Source organism: Petromyzon marinus, assembly GCF_048934315.1.
Source record: "Petromyzon marinus isolate PM22_M1 ecotype Great Lakes invasive population chromosome 67 unlocalized genomic scaffold, UKy_Petmar_22M1.pri1.0 chr67_unloc.6, whole genome shotgun sequence".
Classification (NCBI taxonomy): domain Eukaryota; kingdom Metazoa; phylum Chordata; class Hyperoartia; order Petromyzontiformes; family Petromyzontidae; genus Petromyzon; species Petromyzon marinus.
In genome coordinates, this window is record NW_027422596.1 from 680,405 (window position 1) to 695,404 (window position 15,000).

The following is a 15,000-nucleotide window of genomic DNA, read 5'->3' on the forward strand; positions in this document are numbered from 1 at the left end:
CAGATATACACAGAGACCCACAGAGATACATAGAGACCCATAGAGATACATAGAGACCCACAGAGATACATAGAGACCCATAGAGATACATAGAGACCCACAGAGATACATAGAGACCCACAGAGATACATAGAGACCCACAGAGATACATAGAGACCCACAGATATACATAGAGACCCACAGAGATACATAGAGACCCACAGAGATACATAGAGACCCATAGAGATACATAGAGACACATAGAGATACATAGAGACACATAGAGATACATAGAGATACACAGAGATACATAGAAACCCACAGAGATACATAGAGATGCATAGAGATACATAGACATGCATGGAGACCCATAGATACACAGAGACCCATCGAGATAGAGACCCACAGATATACACAGAGACCCACAGAGATACATAGAGACCCACAGAGATACACAGACCTATAGAGATACAGAGACCCACAGATATCCATAGAGATACAGAGACCCATAGAGATACATAGAGACCCATAGAGATACATAGACCCACAGAGATACATAGAAACCCACAGAGATACATAGAGACCCATAGAGAGACACAGAGACTCGCCCATAGAGATGTTTAGAGACACATGGAGATTCATTGATACAATACTCATAGTACCTCTAGAAATCCATAGACACCCATAGATAAACATAGAGACCCATAGATTCATAGACACCCCTAGATTCATAGAGAGCCATAGAGACCCATAGAGACCCATAGATTCATAGATACCCCTAGATTCATAGATACCCCTAGATTCATAGATACCCATAGACACCCATAGAGACCCATAGACACCCCTAGATTCATAGATACCCCTAGATTCATAGATACCCATAGATACCCATAGACACCCATAGATACCCATAGACACCCCTAGATTCATAGACACCCATAGATTCATAGATACACATAGATACCCCTAAATTCATAGAGACCCTTAGATACCCCTAGAGATTAATAGATACCCCTAGATACCTCTAGATACCCCTAGAGATTCATGGAGACCCCTAGATACCCCTAGATACCCCTAGATACCCCTAGAGATTCATGGAGACCCCTAGATACCTCTAGATACCCCTAGAGATTCATGGAGACCCCTAGATACCCCTAGATACCCCTAGAGATTCATGGAGACGCCTAGATACCTATAGATACCCCTAGAGATTCATGGAGACCCCTAGATACCCCTAGATACCCCTAGAGATTCATGGAGACCCCTAGATACCTCTAGATACCCCTAGAGATTCATGGAGACCCCTAGATACCCCTAGATACCCCAAGAGATTCATGGAGACCCCTAGATACCCCTAGAGATTCATGGAGACCCCTAGATACCTCTAGATACCCCTAGAGATTCATGGAGACCCCTAGATACCTCTAGATACCCCTAGAGATTCATGGAGACCCCTAGGTACTCCGTGATAACCATATACATGCTTAGTGTGTGCAGTCGCTGGTTTTGATGTTATCACTCAGTGACTGAGGTCACTGAGTGATAACGAGACTCCCAATCCTCTTGAACTCACCCACTCACTCACTCACCCACACACTCACCCACACACTCACCCACACACTCACTCACCCACACACTCACCTACTTACTCACTCACTCACCCACTCACACTCACACACTCACTCACCCACTCACTCACCCACACACTCACATACTCACTCACCCACTCACTCACCCACTCACCCACACACTCACCCACACACTCACTCACCCACACACTCACTCACCCACACACTCACCCACACACTCACATACTCACTCACACACCCACACACTCACTCACACACTCACTCACTCACCCACTCACTCATTCACTTACCCACTCACTCACTCACCCACACACTCACCCACTCACTCACCCACACACTCACCCACACACTCACCCACCCACTCACTCACCCACCCACTCACTCACCCACTCAATCACTCACTCACCCACTCACCCACTCACTCACTCACTCACCCACACACTCACCCACTCACCCACACACTCACCCACACACTCACCCACTCAATCACCCACTCAATCACCCACTCACCCACTCACTCACCCACTCACTCACTCACCCACTCACTCACCCACTCACTCACTCACCCACACACTCACCCACCCACTCATTCACTCACTCACCCACCCACCCACTCACCCACACACTCACCCACTCACCCACACACTCACCCACTCACCCACTCACTCACTCACCCACTCACTCACCCACTCACCCACCCACTCACTCAATCACCCACTCACTCACTCACTCACCCACACACTCACCCACACACTCACTCACTCACCCACTCACTCACCCACTCACCCACCCACTCACCCACTCACTCACTCACCCACTCATTCACCCACTCACCCACTCACTCACTCACTCACCCACTCACTCACTCACCCACTCACTCACTCACCCACTCACTCACTCACCCACCCACGCACTCACTCACTCACCCACCCACTCACTCACCCACTCACTCACCCACATACTCACCCACTCACCCACTCACTCACACACTCTCACCCACACACTCACTCACACACTCACACTCACCCACCCACTCACTCACCCACTCACTCACCCACACACTCACATACCCACACACTCACCTACTCACTGACCAATTTAATCAGCCAGTCACTCACCTAATCACTCACTCGCTCAGCCATTCACCCACTCACCCACCCACTCACCCACTCACTCACCCACTCACCCACTCACTCACCCACTCACCCACTCACCTACTCACCCACCCACTCACCCACCCACCCACTCACCCAACCACCCACTCACCCATCCACCCACTGACCCACTCACTCACACTCACTGACACTCACTGACACACTTACTCACTCACCTACTCACGCACCTACTCACCCATTTATTGTCTAGTACATAGACACTGCTGCTGCTGATTCTACTCACAGCACTTGCCCCTACAGCCCTGCTAGAGGCTACCTGGGGGAGCTTTGTGTGTGGTGTGTGTAGTACATAGACACTGCTGCTGCTGATTCTACTCACAGCACTTGCCCCTACAGCCCTGCTAGAGGCTACCTGGGGGAGCTTTGCCTGTGTGTGTGGTGTGTGTAGTACATAGACACTGCTGCTGCTACTCGCTACTAACAGCACTTGCCCCTACAGCCCTGCTAGAGGCTACCTGGGGAAGCTTTGTGTGTGGTGTGTGTAGTACATAGACACTGCTGCTGCTACTCGCTAGCTAACAGCACTTGCCCCTACAGCCCTGCTAGAGGCTACCTGGGGTAGCTTTGTCTGTGTGTGGTGTGTGTACTACATAGACACTGCTGCTGCTACTCGCTACCGACAGCACTTGCCCCTACAGCCCTGCTAGAGGCTACCTGGGGGAGCTGTGTCTCTTTGCGGAGGGGGCTGCGGATGAGGAATGATCTCGTGACGATTGAGGCCACTGCCACCACCCCCCCTGTAGCGCCGTCTTTGTATCCCCCCCGTGTCGTTGGCAGTAGCCCATTGCAACAACAAAAACAACAACTCCCACAACAACAACAACTCCCACAACAACAACAACTCCCACAACAACAACTCCCACAACAACAACAACAACTCCCACAACAACAACAACTCCCACAACAACAACAACTCCCACAACAACAACAACTCCCACAACAACTCCCACAACAACAACAACTCCCACAACTCCCACAACAACAACTCCCACAACAACAACTCCCACAACAACAACAACTCCCACAACTCCCACAACAACAACAACTCCCACAACTCCCACAACAACAACAACTCCCACAACAACAACAACTCCCACAACAACAACTCCCACAACAACAACTCCCAGAACTCCCACAACAACAACTCCCACAACAACAACAACTCCCACAACAACAACAACTCCCACAACAACAACAACTACCACAACAACAACAACTCCCACAACAACAACAACTCCCACAACAACAACAACTCCCACAACAACAACAACTACCACAACAACAACTACCACAACAACAACAACTCCCACAACAACAACAACTACCACAACAACAACAACTCCCACAACAACAACAACTCCCACAACAACAACTCCCCCAACAACAACAACAACTCCCACAACTCCCACAACACCCACAACAACTCCTACAACAACAACAACTCCCACACACTCCCACAACAACAACAACAACTCCCACAACTCCCACAACAACTCCTACAACAACAACAACTCCCACAACAACAACAACTCCCACAACAACAACAACTCCCACACACTCCCACAACAACAACAACTCCCACACACTCCCACAACAACAACAACTCCCACACACTCCAACAACAACAACAACTCCCACAACAACTCCCACAACTCCCACAACAACAACTCCCACACACACTCCCACAACAACAACAACTCCCACAACAACTCCCACAACAACAACAACTCCCACACACTCCAACAACAACAACTCCCACAACAACTCCCACAACAACAACTCCCACACACTCCCACAACAACAACAACTCCCACAACAACAACAACTCCCACAACAACAACAACTCCCACAACAACAACAACTCCCACAACAACAACAACTCCCACAACAACAACAACTCCCACAACAACAACAACTCCCACAACAACAACAACTCCCACAACAACAACAACTCCCACAACAACAACAACTCCCACAACAACAACAACTCCCACAACAACAACAACTCCCACAACAACAACAACTCCCACAACTCCCACAACAACAACAACTCCCACACACACTCCAACAACTCCCACAACAACTCCCACAACTCCCACAACAACAACAACTCCCACAACTCCCACAACAACAACAACTCCCACAACTCCCACACACACTCCAACAACTCCACACACACCCCAACATGGCCGTTGCTGTTTGTCAAATAAAATTTGCCCGAGTCTTTTTTTAAAAACGACCACACTTCGTCAGATTGTCTCTGTGTGTGTGTACACGTGTGTGTGTGTGTACACGTGTGTGTGTGTACACGTGTGTGTGTGTACACGTGTGTGTGTGTGTACACGTGTGTGTGTGTACACGTGTGTGTGTGTACACACGTGTGTGTGTACACACGTGTGTGTGTGCGTGTGTGTGTACACACGTGTGTGTGTGTACACACACACACACGTGTGCGTGTGTGTGTACACGTGTGTGTCTGTGTACACGTATGTGTCTGTGTACACGTGTGTGTCTGTGTACACGTGTGTGTGTGTACACACACACACACACGTGTACACAAAACAACCCCCTACCTCCTCGCGGTGCCGGACGGGCAACTCTGTCGTGGACAATGCTGTGGGGGGAGATCCAATTTTGATTGGTTCCTCCCCTCATGGCGTCTGTGACCACCACAGGGGCTAAACGGGGGCTCTGGACGGGTGCGAGGGGCTGGTAACCCCTCCACCTTCAATTAATTACCACGAAACCACGAGTTAAACTGAAATATGTAACTAATAAGCTTGTGCCGGAGGCCCCGGGGGGCCAGGCGTCTATGACGTCTCCTGGCCAAACCCCAATTGGCGGAGCCAGGAGATTGAATACCTACCCTCGGGGCTACTCCAGAAACAACGAAAAGCCACTATGGGTGGCCATGTGGAATGTTCGAACGCTCACTGCGGAGGAGAGGCTGCCACTCCTCTATCGGGAGCTGGACCGGTACCGCCTGGATCTATGCGGCAATCAGGAGGTCCGGTGGACCGGCTCTGGCTCCTGCCACCATGAGGGGTGGACGGTCCTCTACTCGGGGCAGCAGACTGCCAAACAACAGGGTGTGGCTCATCTTTTGAACCAAATAATGAAGGGGGCGTGGGAGCGTGGCGGTGAGGTGTGGGAATCTGTAAGCCCCAGGCTACTTTGGGCTCGCCTTCCCATCAACCGGAGGTGAGGAATGGTGGTCGTGGTTACTTATGCCCCCACCGAAGATGAACATCCCTGGAGGGATGCAGGCAAAGCCGATGAGTCAGATGCCTTCTATGACCTCCTGTCACAGGTGCTGGCGAAAGTGGCCCCTCGGGATAGAGTCATCATGTTGGGTGACTTCAATGCCCGAGTTGGTCATGATACTGGCACCTGGTCCTGAGTGATTGGAGGGCATGGGCTGGATCAGCTCCATAACAACGGTAGGAGGCTGCTAGATTTATGTGCAGCCCATTGGCTTGTAATTACCAACACGCTGTTCCGGCATCGGCGCATCCACACATCATGGATGCATGCCGGGTCCAAGCAGGAACATCTGCTGGACTACATAGTGACGGACCGGCGGATGCGTGCCCATGTCCTTGACACCAGGACCTACCGTGGAGCTGATCTGCCCTCTGACCATCGACTAGTCATCTGTAAGATGCGCCTGCCATTCTTCCACTCCGGTGGTGGGTGTACACCCAGGACCCCATTCCGACATAAAGTGGCCTGGTCTCAGTTATCTGATGAAAGTTGCAAGTGAGAATTTCATCATCGCCTGTGGCTGGGATTGGCATCGTCCCCGACTCCTCCTGATGTCGAGGGTAAATGGGCGAGGTTTAGGACTGTGACTCATGCATCTGCAATGGCTGCTTTAGGTACGCGGTCCAGACCTCCCCAGAGACCCTGGCTGACAGAGGAGGTGTTCAGGATGGTTGAGAAAAAGCGACAGGCCCACTGTCATCGGCTACAGAATCCCACGTCGGAGAATGAGGAGGCTTACCGCAGCCTTCGCTCGGAGGTTCGGAGAGCCGTGAGGCGCTGCAAGGATGGGTGGTGGTCGCGGGTTGCTGAGGAGATGGAGTCTGCTTCAGTGGCCCGTGATCACAAATCTCTATTTAACTCCATCAAAAAAGTAACCTGCAGCGCCACACCTATTACCATCATTAGGGGAAAAAACGGTGATCCAATCTCCGACCCCCAGGAACAGGTTCGCAGATTTGCTGAGCATTTCTGTGAGGTCCTGGGGGAGGGAAAATCCCTCAGCCAGGAAAACATCGTGGCACAAAGTGAGGATGACCCTGCTGAGGCTGCGGTGCCTCAAATATTGGAAGAAGTCACCCCCTGTGAGTGGCTGGCTGAGGTGCCATCTGTTGAGGAAGTACTGAAGGCGATCCGGAGTCTGAGACGAGGAAAGGCAGCGGGCAGAGATGATCTCTGAAGCGAAATGCTGAGGGAGGGTGGCTTTTGTGCACAGACTGCCCTATATGACATCATAACAACAGTCTGGACCACTGGACGGGATCCGCAGGATTGGAAGGATGCCATGGTGGTCCCCTTTTTAAGAAGGGGGACCGCACAGACTGTAACAACTGCAGGGGCATCTCACTCCTCAGTGTGCCGGGAAAGGTCCTGGCAAGGATTATTCAGCATCGCCTTGCCAGGCACGCTGAGGAGAGGCTTGCGGAGCCCCAATGCGGTTTCAGGAAAGGGCGGTCCTGCACAGATGCCATATTTTCTGTCCGTCTGCTACAGCAGAGGTGTAGGGAATTCCAACAAGACCTACATCTCTGCTTTATTGACCTGGTCAAGGCCTATGATACCATCAGTAGGCCTGGGCTCTGGGTCGTTCTTCGTGCTTTTGGATTACCTGACCCTCTGCTCACGATCATTAAGGACCTTCATGATGGTGAGCGGGCCCGGGTAAAACTACGTGGCCGGGAGTCACAGCCATTCCCTGTACACCTTGGGGTGCGACAGGGATGTCCTCTGGCTCCCACATTATTTAACATCTATTTTGACCACGTAGTTCGTGAAGCCTTCAATAGCTGTACCGGGGGAATCTCAATATGGTACAGATATAATGGGAGGCTGATCGATGCCCGGGTGCGGTCAAGGGATGGCTCCCTATTGCTCAACCACGTTATGTATGCCGATGATTTGGTAATAGCTGCTCAGTCAGAGGAGGAGTTGGAGACGCTGCTGCTGAGACTGGAGCGTGCCGCTAAGAGGTGGGGCCTTATCATCAGCCCCACCAAAACTAAGCACCTGCCTGGGTATTTTGTACCATCGGACACTCCACCCCCACAACTCCCAATCGGTGATGGGCCAGTTGTGGAGAGAGTGGAGAGTTTCCCATACCTGGGCAGTGTGCTCATGACCGGCTCCAGTTTAACAGCAGAGGTCTCACCCCGAATCAGTCGAGCGGCAATATCTTTTCATCGGTTGCGTAACGCTGTGTGGAAGCTACCTGGTCTGTCGCTCAGCACTAAGCTTCAGGTCATCTCGGCCACAGTCATTCCCTCCCTTCTCTACGCTTGCGAAACGTGGACCCCCCTAATGGAGCATCTTCGCCGGTTAGAAACATTTAGGCTGGCCTGCCTTCGATCCATACTGGGTTTAACCAGGCTGGATTGTGTGAGGAGCTCACAAATCCTTGAAAGATCTGGGCAAGGTCCCATCGGTGAGCTCCTCCGGCGGGCAAGGCTGCGTTGGCTGGGTCATGTAGCCCGCATGCTCAGCCACCGCATGCCGAAACAGCTTTTGTTCGGCCGGATTGAGGGGGCTAAACGTGCGCGGCACGGGCTAGAGAAGAGATGGAGTGACGTGGTACAGGAGGACGTGGAGCTGAGTGGACTTGCCGATGACTGGTACCAGCGGTGTCAAGATCGGCCTCTGTGGAGGATGCTCGTGAAGGACGCTACTGGGCAGTTGGAGGCAGTCGCCCTCCAACAACAACGGAGGGCGGAGGAGCGACGCTCACAACAACGAGCGGAGCGCCGGGTGGCTAAAGCGCAGCAGGTTGGCACAGTAGGGGGCACAGGTGGTGCATCAGCCACTCATCTCAGTCAGTCGACCCGTGGCACCTGGGTCTGCCCCGTGACCTCCTGCCAGCGGGCGTTCGACACTTCACGTGGCCTCAGGGTGCACATAGCCTGGCACAAGCGTCGTGGTGACGTCACCGCCACTTAGTGGCGAATGGCGGTTGTTGTGTGTATCTGTGTGTATGTCTGTGTGTGTGTGTCTGTGTTGTGTGTGTCTCTGTGTGTCTCTCTGTGTGTGTCTCTGTGTGTGTCACTGTGTGTGTGTCTCTGTGTGTGTCTGTGTGTGTCACTGTGTGTCTTTGTGTGTGTCTCTCTGTGTCTCTCTGTGTGTCTCTGTGTGTGTCTCTGTGTGTCTGTGTGTCTCTGTGTGTCTCTGTGTGTCTCTCTGTGTGTGTCTCTGTGTGTCTCTCTGTGTGTCTCTGTGTGTCTCTCTGTGTGTGTCTCTGTGTGTCTCTCTGTGTGTCTCTCTGTGTGTGTCTCTGTGTGTCTCTGTGTGTGTCTCTTTGTGTCTCTCTGTGTATCTCTGTGTGTCTCTCTGTGTCTCTCTGTGTGTGTCTCTGTGTGCGTCTCTGTGTCTCTCTGTGTGTCTCTCTGTGTGTCTCTCTGTGTGTCTCTGTGTGTCTCTCTGTATGTGTCTCTGTGTGTGTCTGTGTGTGTGTCTCTGTGTCTCTGTGTGTCTCTCTCTGTGTCTCTCTGTGTGTCTCTCTGTGTCTCTCTGTGTGTCTCTTTGTGTGTCTGTGTGTGTCTCGTTGTGTGTCTCTCTGTGTCTCGCTGTGTCTCTCTGTATGTCTCTGTGTGTCTCTGTGTGTCTCTGTGTGTGTCTCTCTGTGTGTCTCTCTGTGTGTGTCTCTGTGTGTCTCTCTGTGTGTGTCTCTGTGTGTCTCTGTGTGTCTCTCTGTGTCTCTCTGTGTGTCTCTCTGTGTCTCTCTGTGTGTGTCACTGTGTGTGTTTGTGTGTCTGTGTGTGTCACTGTGTGTCTTTGTGTGTGTCTCTCTGTGTGTCTCTCTGTGTGTCTCTGTGTGTCTCTCTGTGTGTCTGTGTGTGTCTCTGTGTCTCTCTGTGTGTGTCTCTGTGTGTCTCTCTGTGTGTCTCTCTGTGTGTGTCTCTGTGTGTCTCTCTGTGTGTGTCTCTGTGTGTCTGTGTGTCTCTGTGTGTCTGTCTGTGTGTGTCTCTGTGTGTGTCTCTGTGTGTGTCTCTGTGTGTCTCTCTTTGTGTCTCTGTGTGTGTCTCTGTGTGTGTCTCTGTATCTCTGTGTCTGTGTGTGTCTCTCTGTGTCTCTGTGTCTGTGTGTGTCTCTCTGTGTGTGTCTCTGTGTGCCTGTGTGTGTCTCTGTGTGTCTCTCTCTGTGTGTCTCTGTGTGTGTCTCTGTGTGTCTCTCTGTGTGTGTCTCTGTGTGTCTTTGTATGTGTCTCTCTGTGTCTCTCTGTGTATGTCTCTGTGTGTGTCTCTCTGTGTCTCTCTGTGTATGTCTCTGTGTGTCTGTGTGTGTCTCTCCGTGTCTCTCTGTGTGTCTCTGTGTCTCTGTGTGTCTCTGTGTGTCTCCGTGTGTGTCTCTCTGTGTGTGTCTCTGTGTGTGTCTCTGTGTGTCTGTGTGTGTCTCTGTGTGTGTCTCTGTGTGTCTCTTTGTGTGTGTCTCTGTGTGTGTCTCTGTGTGTGTCTCTGTGTGTCTCTTTGTGTGTGTCTGTGTGTGTCTGTGTGTGTGTGTCTCTGTGTGTGTCTCTGTGTGTCTCTGTGTGTCTCTGTGTGTGTTTCTGTGTGTGTCTCTGTGTGTCTCTGTGTGTGTGTCTCTCCGTGTCTCTCTGTGTGTCTCTGTGTGTCTCTCTGTGTGTCTCTGTGTGTCTCTGTCTGTGTGTGTCTCTCCGTGTCTCCGCGTCTCCGCGTCCCCGCGTGCAATTGCCCGTGATCCGGACTCTCTCTGCGGTTAGGAGAGGCTGCCACTCCCTCCGTCGGGAGCTGCACCGCTACCACGTGGACCTCCTCTCGGCTCTTTTGGGCCTGGGGAGGCTTCCAAACACAACAGGGAGTGCCTCTTCGTCCTCGTAATGTTCTCAAGAAGAATACCTCTCTCTTCTCCCCTCCTCTCCCCCCCCAAAAAAAGGAATGAATGTGGGAGTGATTGGAGCGTGGCTGGGTGAGGTGCATTGTGCGTGGGGGAGAGAGAAGCTATGAGCCCTAGGCCACCTGGAATGTGTGCTGATGTTGTGGTCGTGGTGATGCTATCTCTGCTCGCCTGCTATGCAGGAGCACGTGGGTTCGATCCTGGAGCCTGGCTATGCCCGCTGCTGTTTCTGATGTACGTTTGGAGTTTGTGTCCCAGTGTGTCTCTGTGTGTGTCTGTGTGTGTGTCTCTGTGTGTGTCTCTGTGTGTGTGTCTCTGTGTGTGTGTGTGTCTCTGTGTGTGTGTGTCTCTGTGTGTGTGTGTCTCTGTGTGTGTGTGTCTCTGTGTGTGTGTGTGTCTCTGTGTGTGTGTGTCTCTGTGTGTGTGTGTGTCTCTGTGTGTGTGTGTCTCTGTGTGTGTGTGTCTCTGTGTGTGTGTGTCTCTGTGTGTGTGTGTCTCTGTGTGTGTGTGTCTCTGTGTGTGTGTGTCTCTGTGTGTGTGTGTCTCTGTGTGTGTGTCTCTGTGTGTGTGTGTGTCTGTGTGTGTGTGTCTCTGTGTGTGTGTGTGTCTCTGTGTGTGTGTGTGTCTCTGTGTGTGTGTGTCTCTGTGTGTGTGTCTCTGTGTGTGTGTGTCTCTGTGTGTGTGTGTCTCTGTGTGTGTGTGTCTCTGTGTGTGTGTGTCTCTGTGTGTGTGTCTCTGTGTGTGTGTCTCTGTGTGTGTGTGTCTCTGTGTGTGTGTGTCTCTGTGTGTGTGTGTCTGTGTGTGTGTGTGTCTCTGTGTGTGTGTGTCTCTGTGTGTGTGTGTCTCTGTGTGTGTGTGTCTGTGTGTGTGTGTGTCTCTGTGCGTGTGTCTCTGTGCGTGTGTGTCTGTGTGTGTGTGTGTCTCTGTGCGTGTGTCTCTGTGTGTGTCTCTCTCCACGTGTGTCTCTGTGTGTGTCTCACTCTCTTGTGCGTGTGTCTCTGGGAGTGTCTCTGGGAGTGTCTGTGTGTGTGTGTGTCTGTGTGTGTGTCTCTCTCAACGTGTGTCTCTCTGTGTCTCTGTGTGTGTCTCTGTGTGTCTCTGTGTCTCTCTCCACGTGTGTGTCTCTGCGTGTGTGTCTCTCTCCACGTGTGTCTCTCTCCACGTGTGTCTCTCTGTGTGTGTCTCCATGTGTGTGTCTCTGTGTGTGTGTCTCTCTCTGTCTGTGTGTGTCTCTGTGTGTGTCTCTGTGTGTGTCTCTGTGTCTCTGTGTGTTTCTGTGTGTGTCTCTCTCCACGTGTGTCTCTCTGTGTGTGTCTCTGTGTGTGTCTCTGTGTGTCTCTCTCCACGTGTGTCTGTGTGTGTGTCTCTGTGTGTGTCTCTGTGTGTGTGTCTCTGTGTGTGTCTCTCTCCACGTGTGTCTCTCTGTGTGTCTCTGTGTGTCTCTGTGTGTGTGTCTCTGTGTGTGTCTCTCTCCACGTGTGTCTCTCTGTGTGTGTCTCTGTATGTGTCTCTGTGTGTGTCTCTCTCCACGTGTGTCTGTGTGTGTCTCTGTGTGTGTCTCTGTGAGTGTCTCTCTCTCTCTCTCCACGTGTGTCTCTCTGTGTGTGTCTCTGTGTGTCTCTCTCCACGTGTGTCTCTCTGTGTGTCTCTCTCTCTGTCTGTGTATGTCTCGGTGAGTGTCTCTCTCTCTCTCCACGTGTGTCTCTCTGTGTCTCTGTGTGTCTCTGTGTGTGTGTCTCTCTCCACGTGTGTCTCTCTGTGTGTCTGTGTGTGTGTGTCTCTGTGTGTCTCTCTGTGTGTCTCTATGGGTTTCTGTGGGTCTCTGTGTGTCTCTGTGGGTCTCTGTGTGTCTGTGTGTCTCTGTGTGTCTCTATGGGTCTCTGTGTCTCTCTGTGTGTGTCTGTGTGTCTCTGTGTGTCTCTCTGTGTGTCTCTATGGATCTGTAATTCCCACGTGGTGATGATGACATCAGCCCACGTGGCTGAGCTGCTATGTTGTGTCGTGATGTCCAGGTGGTACCGCTAGTCCGAGTGAGCACTTACAGCTGATACAATAAACATCGTTTAGTCTGTGGGTCTCGATGAATACACTATGGGTCTCTGTGGGTCTCTCTGTGTGTCTCTATGGGTTTCTGTGTGTCTTTGTGGGTCTCTGTGGGTCTCTGTGTCTTTGTGGGTCTCTGTGGGTCTCTGTGTGTCTTTGTGGGTCTCAGTGGGTCTCTGTGGGTCTCCGTGTGTCTTTGTGGGTCTCAGTGGGTCTCTGTGGGTCTCTATGTGTCTCTGTGGGTCTCTATGTGTCTCTGTGGGTCTCTATGTGTCTCTGTGTGTCTGTGTGTCTCTGTGTGTCTCTGTGGGTCGCTGTGGGTCTCTGTGTGTCTCTGTGTGTCTCTATGGGTCTCTGTGTGTCTCTGTGTGTCTCTATGGGTCTCTGTAGGTCTCTGTGTGTCTCTGTGTGTCTTTGTGGGTCTCAGTGGGTCTCTGAGTGTCTCTGTGGGTCTCTATGTGTCTCTGTGTGTCTGTGTGTCTCTGTGTGTCTTTGTGGGTCTCTGTGGGTCTCTGTGTGTCTCTGTGGGTCTCTATGTATCTCTGTGTGTCTTTGTGGGTCTCTGTGGGTCTCTGTGTGTCTCTGTGGGTCTCTATGTGTCTCTGTGTGTCTCTGTGTGTCTCTGTGGGTCGCTGTGGGTCTCTGTGTGTCTCTGTGTGTCTCTATGGGTTTCTGTGTGTCTCTGTGGGTCGCTGTGGGTCTCTGTGTGTCTCTGTGTGTCTCTATGGGTTTCTGTGGGTCTCTCTGTGTGTCTCTGTGGGTCTCTACGAGTGTCTGTGGGTCTCTGTGGGTCTCTGTGTGTCTCTGTGGGTCTCTCTGTGTGTCTCTATGGGTTTCTGTGTGTCTTTGTGAGTCTCTGTGGGTCTCTGTGTGTCTTTGTGGGTCTCTGTGTGTCTTTGTGGGTCTCTGTGGGTCTCTGTGTGTCTTTGTGGGTCTCTGTGTGTCTTTGTGGGTCTCTGTGTGTCTCTGTGGGTCTATGAGTGTCTCTGTGGGTCTCTGTGGGTCTATGAGTGTCTCTGTGTCTCTGTGTGTCTCTATGGGTTTCTGTGGGTCTCTGTGTGTCTCTGTGGGTCTCTGTGAGTCTCTGTTTGTCTTTGTGGGTCTCTCTGTGTCTCTGTGTGTCTCTGTGGGTCTCTGTGTGTCTCTGTGTGTCTTTGTGTGTCTGTGTGTCTCTGTGTGTCTCTATGGGTCTCTGTGTCTCTCTGTGTGTGTCTGTGTGTCTCTGTGTGTCTCTCTGTGTGTCTCTATGGATCTGTAATTCCCACGTGGTGATGATGACATCAGCACACGTGGCTGAGCTGCTATGTTGTGTCGTGATGTCCAGGTGGTACCGCTAGTCCGGGTGAGCACTTACAGCTGATACAATAAACATCGTTTAGTCTGTGGGTCTCGATGAATACAGTATGGGTCTCTGTGGGTCTCTGTGGGTCTCTCTCTGTGTCTCTATGGGTTTCTGTGTGTCTTTGTGGGTCTCTGTGGGTCTCTGTGTGTCTTTGTGGGTCTCTGTGGGTCGCTGTGGGTCTCTGTGTGTCTCTGTGTTTCTCTGTGTGTCTCTGTGTGTCTTTGTGGGTCTCTGTGTGTCTCTGTGTGTCTCTGTGGGTTTCTGTGGGTCTCTGTGTGTCTCTGTGGGTCTCTCTGTGTGTCTCTATGGGTCTCTGTGTGTCTCTGTGGGTCTCTCTGTGTGTCTCTCTGTGTGTCTGTGTATCTCTGTGGGTTTCTGTGGGTCTCTGTGTGTCTCTGTGGGTCTCTCTGTGTGTCTCTATGGGTCTCTGTGTGTCTCTGTGGGTCTCTCTGTGTGTCTCTCTGTGTGTCTGTGTGTCTCTGTGGGTCTCTACGAGTGTCTGTGTGTCTCTGTGGGTCTCTGTGGGTCTCTGTGTCTCTGTGGGTCTCTGTGTGTCTCTGTGGGTCTCTGAGTGTCTCTGTGTGTCTCTGTGGGTCTCTGTGGGTCTCTGTGGGTCTCTGTGTGTCTCTGTGGGTCTATGTGGGTCTCTGTGTGTCTCTGTGTGTCTCTGTGGGTCTCTGTGTGTCTCTGTGTGTCTCTGTGGGTCTCTGTGTGTCTCTGTGTGTCTCTGTGGGTCTATGTGGGTCTCTGTGTGTCTCTGTGTGTCTCT

At 51.8% G+C, this 15,000-nt stretch overlaps 1 protein-coding gene and 1 pseudogene across 4 annotated transcripts in view; one reads left to right on the forward strand and one right to left on the reverse strand.

Moving 5' to 3' along the window:
- LOC142907983 (uncharacterized) overlaps positions 1 to 4,982 on the forward strand; it is a 6,698-nt pseudogene extending 1,716 nt beyond the window's left edge.
- The window catches only part of LOC116937743 (ankyrin repeat domain-containing protein 49), a 390,193-nt gene that overhangs the window by 306,269 nt on the left and 68,924 nt on the right, over positions 1 to 15,000 (reverse strand). The window lies entirely within an intron of this gene.